At 37.1% G+C, this 6,577-nt stretch overlaps 1 protein-coding gene across 3 annotated transcripts in view; it reads right to left on the bottom strand.

Annotated features, from left to right (window-relative positions):
* Positions 1-6,577, bottom strand: part of LOC107681619 (zinc finger protein 40-like) — a 57,962-nt gene that overhangs the window by 21,744 nt on the left and 29,641 nt on the right. The gene's annotated exons all lie outside the window — the stretch shown is intronic.

Raw genomic sequence — 6,577 nt, 5'->3', positions numbered from 1 at the left:
CACACACACACACACACACACACACACACACACACACACAAGCGGAGTCACGCGGTGTCCCTGTGGAGTGGACGGGGAATCCCTGTCAGTGCAGGCTGAGCCATTCCTGACCAAACAAACAGATGATGTCATCATTAGCTGGAGCTCAGCGTGGGCGATCCTGTTCTATCCTGCCTCACACAATCCCACACAATCCCTCCTTTATGAGCGAGACTCTTTCTTGGACTTCTCTTTTGCTTTCTCTTTCTCTCGGGCAGGTTTAAACCTCTAAACACTGGGCTGAACCCACTGTGGACATTACAATAAACATGATCCCACAGGATAAACTTAAAGAGTGAATCTCACAAAAACAACCAGGTCACATTTCAACCCAAAATCGAAATAAAAACAATACAATAAAATAAACGATTTGCATTAAAAATTAAGCAACAAATAAAAAAAAACTACATGTTTCGAGTTAAGATTAGTGTTCGTTTTATGGTTATTTGTAGGGGTGATCCCGAATAGTCGAAAATTCGATGCTTCGATAGGAGGAGCCTGATTCAACTCCAATACCAATCTCACAGTCGAATATTCGCGGGGTGTTATGATCATTTTGGCTATATGGGGGTGCTCAAATGTCTGATTTCACATAGAACTACTGGTTTTCTCCCAATAAGTTAATATACAGCCTATTAAGATAATGCTGTAAATAAGAATCTGAAAAGAAAGAAGCTTTAAATAAATATTTTAACATGCGTGAATAAATCCAACCACCCCTATAGATTTAAGTTTCACTTTCCATAATCCGCAACCGATAGATGGAGCATCTTGGCGGCAAGGATTTAAAACTTTAACAAGACTCAATTTGACACAGGCAGAGTGAAAGACTGCATTTTTTCGATCAGGTAGGGTACCAGTGATTTCAAAACATTTCAGCCAGTTTATATATGTCGCGTATATATTATTTATCTCGTATAAGATGCATTTGGTTGAGTTGCGCTGCAGTAAAGCACTTAATTATACGGTGATTATCTCTTCAGTTCGCAGCGCGAGCAGTACAAACAGCAATGCAGAATATTAATAACTATGACTGGGATTGTCATATACATAACATTATAATGAGAACACTATTATAATAAAATGCTTTTTTAAGCACGTTGTTGAGTGAAGAATGCGTCCACAAAAGGAGTTCATTCAGAGCCGCGCAGACACGTTCATGTGCATTCGGGGCATTTTGTGCAGATAGCCTATAAGTCGAAATATTAACGTTATGTTGTATAAATAACAAAGCATATTCTATATGAGATAAATGATGAGTTAAATCTCATTGATTAAAAACCTGCTATCAAATGCTTCATTCTGGTCATCTTCAGCGCGCGCAGCTCAAAATAGAAATGCAGAACATTATTAACTGCCGTCATATCTACATAACGTTATAATGAGAGCACTGTTGTTAATTTTTTTTGTGAATTCTTAGGGCTTCGCTGACATTTAATGTTAACTAGCCTATCTTTTAATCAAAACATAAAACATTATTTTTGTATCTGCGGGGCATCCGTTACACATTTTCCCTGTGTTAACGTCAGTAATTATGACTTTCGAATGTCTGACTTGACTTTTGGTAATGTATTTTGTCCCCCGCCCCCAAACATATGATCCGACAATCAGTCGACTATCGGCAAGATTCGACAATTGTGATTCGACTATGTAAATCCTTAGTCGGGGACACCCCTAGTTATTTGCATGAAATTATGCATAATTATAGTAAACATTATAATTTATCATTACATATACTGTAAAGTAAACTGTTACCAAAAATAATGTTTTGTATTTTTGATTTTATGACAATTGAGCGCATAATTCAGTGGCACTTTATCATGAGGTCTCATTAGTTACGACTAACATTACCTAACAATGAGCAACACATTTGTAACCGTATTCACCAATCTTTGTTAATGTTAGTTAATAAAAAAAACTGCAAATTTTTAGTTAAAGTCAGCTGAGGTCCATTAAATAATGTTGTAATAAAATGTTGAATTTGACATTAACTAGGATTAATTAATGCTTTAGAAGAACTGTTTGTTCATATTAACTAATGTAGTTATCAATGTTCTGGACAGGTTTCAAGAGATTCACACAAAAAAAGGTTTGATTTAAAAAAAGAAAAAAAGGAAAACCACTTTGGTCGAAACCACCTCTCCTCTTCACAATGTCCTTCCTGACCGCTTTTCCGATATTCTGCACTGGACAGAACAGCAAAAACTCCATGACGCTTGGCAAAGGAAATTAGTGTCACTTCCAATCAGCGCTCGGTTTGGAAACAGACACGGCCTAATCCGAGATCTAAATAGTCAGGATAACAAGATTGCAGTTTGTAATTTGTTTTTGGAAAAAAGAAGCTCTCAGCCCTGATTGTTCTGGAAACATTTCTGTGTGTGCATTTGTGTGAACACCCTAAAAAATAGTTTCCAATCAGCACAAAAAACAGCCTGTAGAATCTTGCACAAATAATTTTTTATTCCATAACTCCATCAAAGTTCTGGTGATTTAAAGAACCCAGAATCCAAAACTCTGATCCGAAGAACCTATAAAGCAAGAACTTTTTGATCTACAAACCATATAGGCAACCAAGCAACCTGTTATTTTTTTAGAGTTCACACATGTATTACACACACACTCAAACCTTATCGGCTCACAATTACATAAACACATTCTCGTTTAGGCTACATATGAATAAAAGGTAAATGTAAGAGCAAAAACAAACAAACACGTAGGAAATCCCCATATTCTACTTTTATAAGATGTTAATATTTTCATATTGGGGAAATTTTGGCAGGTTAGCCAAAGCCCCTAACTGGTTAGTTAAAAATACTGGTGATAGAGGCGACAGACTTGGTAAACCAACACCCTAAATGTCACTAGGGCAGTATATTAAGTTGTATGTTTAAAGATGTACAGAGCAAAAGAGTCTCTAGATCCTTCCTTCAAAATGAGTCTGTGGAATTATTTGCCAGTTTTAACGTCTATTGAAAATCATACATCCAATAGCTTAGAAAAGTAGTAGCAAACTAGCAAAGTCCTAGAACCTAACGAGGCTCGAAATTAACATACCTGTGCTTTAACGTACCTGTTTTACACACATTTTGAAAGGAAATCACTCTCTCTCTCACTCCCTCAGACTGAATCCAGCTTTGCAATAAGAGTCTCTTTGCATACGAATCTGAAACTGATCTGAATGTGACAAATGGACAGTTTGAATAATAAGAAAGAGAAAAGGCCTCACAGTGGAGGCAGAAAACTCTTCCATCACCATTTCCTTTCAGAGGCGCTCTGTGAGAGAATTGCGGAGTTTGTGTAGAATGCAGCTGTCATCGCGACTGTATCGCACCAACACAAAAGCACATTCACTCCCGTCCTTTATGCCGCTGAGGTTTTTTATCCCTACTTCCAGCGAAGCAAAAGAATCCAGCGCTCATCAAAAATTAATATTACCGTATGAAAAGAAGAAAAGGGCAAGGCGTTCTTTTGAAAGCTGGCGTGCCATTTACGGTAATTACACAATGTCTTGTAGACGGACTGTTTAACGCAGTAAAGACTGGCTTTCACTGGAGAATCCTTTTCCGATTTTATTTTTATTTATTTTCTGGGATTTTGCTATTTTGTATCGGCAAAAACAGCAGAATGGGACACAGTCTGTAATCAAACCTTTGACGCCCATAAGCACCACAGATCTGCAATATTTTTCACAAAGGATTCAGACTTCAAAATGAAAAAGAAAAAACCTAAATAAATAAATAATTATTTTATGCAGCAATTAGGCATTCAATTGTTTAAAAGTGACCGTAAAGTCATTTATGATGTTACAAAAGATTTCTATTCAAAGTAAATGCTGTTCTTTTGAATTTTCTACTCATTTTGTAAGAAAAATATCAGGGTTTCCATAAAAATATTAAACAGAACAAACAGAACAACTTCATAATAATAATAATTTAAAAAAAATGTTTCTTAAGTACCAATTTAGCATATTAGAATGATTTCTGAAGGATCATGTGACACTGAAGACTGGCGTAAAGGCTGCTGAAAATTTATCTTTGCATCACAGAAATAAAATACATTTTAAAATATTAGAAATAGAAAACAGGTATTTTAAAGTGTAATAATATTACAAATAATATAACCAACAAATGCAGCCTTGGTGAGCACAAGACACTTTCAAAAACATAATAACGTATATTCTTTTATATTAAAAATAATACTGCATAATGCACTCAATTTTGTAAGAACTTTATACAAAACAGCTTACATTATGAAAAGTGTTCCAATACTAGATTGTTGTCACATGACATCATTACTTTAACAAGGCCATTTGAAAAAAAATCACAAGCATTTCTTTGATAGAATCGAGGGCAGGATTTCTCTGACCTTATGCAAACACATTAAAGTAGCGGAACCTCTCATGTCACTCTCCACCTCCTCCCTCTTAATCTCTCTACGCAGCACCCGCCGACAACTATAGCCAGCACTAGCTACCGCTAATGTGAAAGAGAATTTGTGAGTTCCCTCGCTAAATGGATTTAGCCAAGTCAACAGCGGTGGAATTATGACGAGTGCTAAAACGGCAGGAAACGCTGCGTGTTACGGGGCAGCCGAGGAGATTCGCATGGGTCATGTTTAGAGGGAACATGCTAATCCCTCCAAGCTCATTAGGACAGGGATGTTTAGCATTCATTCATGGAATTCTCTCACTGACTTGAGTGGTGCTGGGTACCCAGAGTGGTGCTGGGTAACCTGGATTATATATGTTACAAAATTCCAAAGTGTCACTGTCAAAGAAACAGAACGGAAGAAATTCAATTGGTACACAGGAAAGGCTAAATTTCCTACAATTAGGCCTTAATTTACTGATTGGCTAAAGAGCTGTACTTTCAACAAAATTAAAATGAATCCATTTAGCAGCTAAATCCAAATGAGGTGTTTTTGTAAACATGCATCATGTTAACCATTTTGCTGGTTACAGCAGTATAGCTAGCATCAAATTGTAGGCTGCTTTTCAAACTAGATTCACATTTCCTGAAAAAATATGAGTGCAGAAAGAAAAAAAGCAAAGCTAAAACCATTTCAGTCTTAAAAACTATTTCAGTCTTTTTACTTCAAAATTTCACATTTAATTCAATGTGTTATTTCCTGTTTCCTGGTAATTAGCCTAATTGTGAAATTCTGGCGGCGTGAAATTTACTAGCGGTTTCTGAGTGAAATTATTTTCAAAGCAGCTTAAACCAGCTACATCCTTATACCAGATAAGACCTTCTAACCAGCATAGGCTGGTTTTGTTTCGGTTTTTTTTGCCCAGCAGGGGAAATTATTATAAAACCCAAAAGTAGGCAGAGCAAAAAAGTCTGCCAGGTGAAAAATCTACATTAATTTGCTTAGTAAAGTAACATCACACCTCTCCCCAACAAGACACATGCGTTGAGAAACATTCATGTCTGGAGCACAAATGCTGCAAAGTTTATTAAACCCAAGGATGAGTAATAGTACTAGTCCACCACTAGTTATGGTGTCAATAGTACAGCACACTAATCATCTGACTTCCTGCATATATGTGTGTGTGTGTGTGTGTGTGTGAGAGAGAGTCAGTCTCAGGAGACAGGTGACAGGTGTTTCTCTGCCCCTCTGGGCTCTTTCTGTCTGTTTGGGAATAACTGAGAGTCCCTCTGGCTGGTTTATCTGAAGTTTACACTTCCTGTCTTCATACAGACTGACTGAGAACGGCACACGCCAGAAAATCCCAAGCCTTCGATACCTTCATACCTGGCCTGGGATCTGTATCCTTGTATTCAGCAATTTTGATTTTGTTCTTCTTACGCGACACAAGGAAGATTCCGTAAGTTCCAACATGGAATTCTGGAGAACAAAAAGACCTATGATGACAACCTTTCCACTGAAGTGAATTGCAAACTGTAAATTGGAAGTTGCAACACGTTTTTTTCTTTCTTACGGTAAAATGAGATCATCTTGTCATTTGCATCATCAAAGAAAGACTACATTTTGTACAATTCAACCTGAAACCAATCTAATGCTGAAGCTCCTAATAAAGTCACCAATAAACTAACATTTTACACACTTCACTAAACAAATTCCATTTGTACTCTTATATGACACTTAACAAGTGATAATTTTAGACTGTGGTTAAACAGAACTGTCAGAAACTCCTCCTCCTTCAAATCGCAAGGGAATGTGGGTAATATTAGCCTGGAACATCATGCACCAGTGCATATTTTTTAAAATCCACTGAAAACATTGCACTAATCCTAGTCTACTCAGGATCTATTTGAATTAAAATGCAGCCAATACACAACATCTGTGGCACTAGATTACAGGAAATATTGTGAGAATATGATTTGATTTCTGCTAGCTCTTTTGGAGTAGCATGTGTGTGAGTGTGTGTATGTCAGGCTGCCTGGCGCTTCAGACTGTCAGCCAAAAAGCAACATGACGAGTTACAGACCGTCAGAACAGCCGTGTGTGTGTGTGTGTGTGTGTGTGTGTGTGTGTGTGTGTGTGTGTGTGTGTTTGCGAGTTGTTTTCCGTGTTT

This window comes from Sinocyclocheilus anshuiensis, unplaced genomic scaffold (genome assembly GCF_001515605.1).
Source record: "Sinocyclocheilus anshuiensis isolate Anshui unplaced genomic scaffold, SAMN03320099.WGS_v1.1 scaffold1524, whole genome shotgun sequence".
NCBI lineage: Eukaryota > Metazoa > Chordata > Actinopteri > Cypriniformes > Cyprinidae > Sinocyclocheilus > Sinocyclocheilus anshuiensis.
The sequence above is the reverse complement of the archived record's forward strand: the minus strand, read 5'-3'. Positions and strand labels throughout refer to the sequence as shown.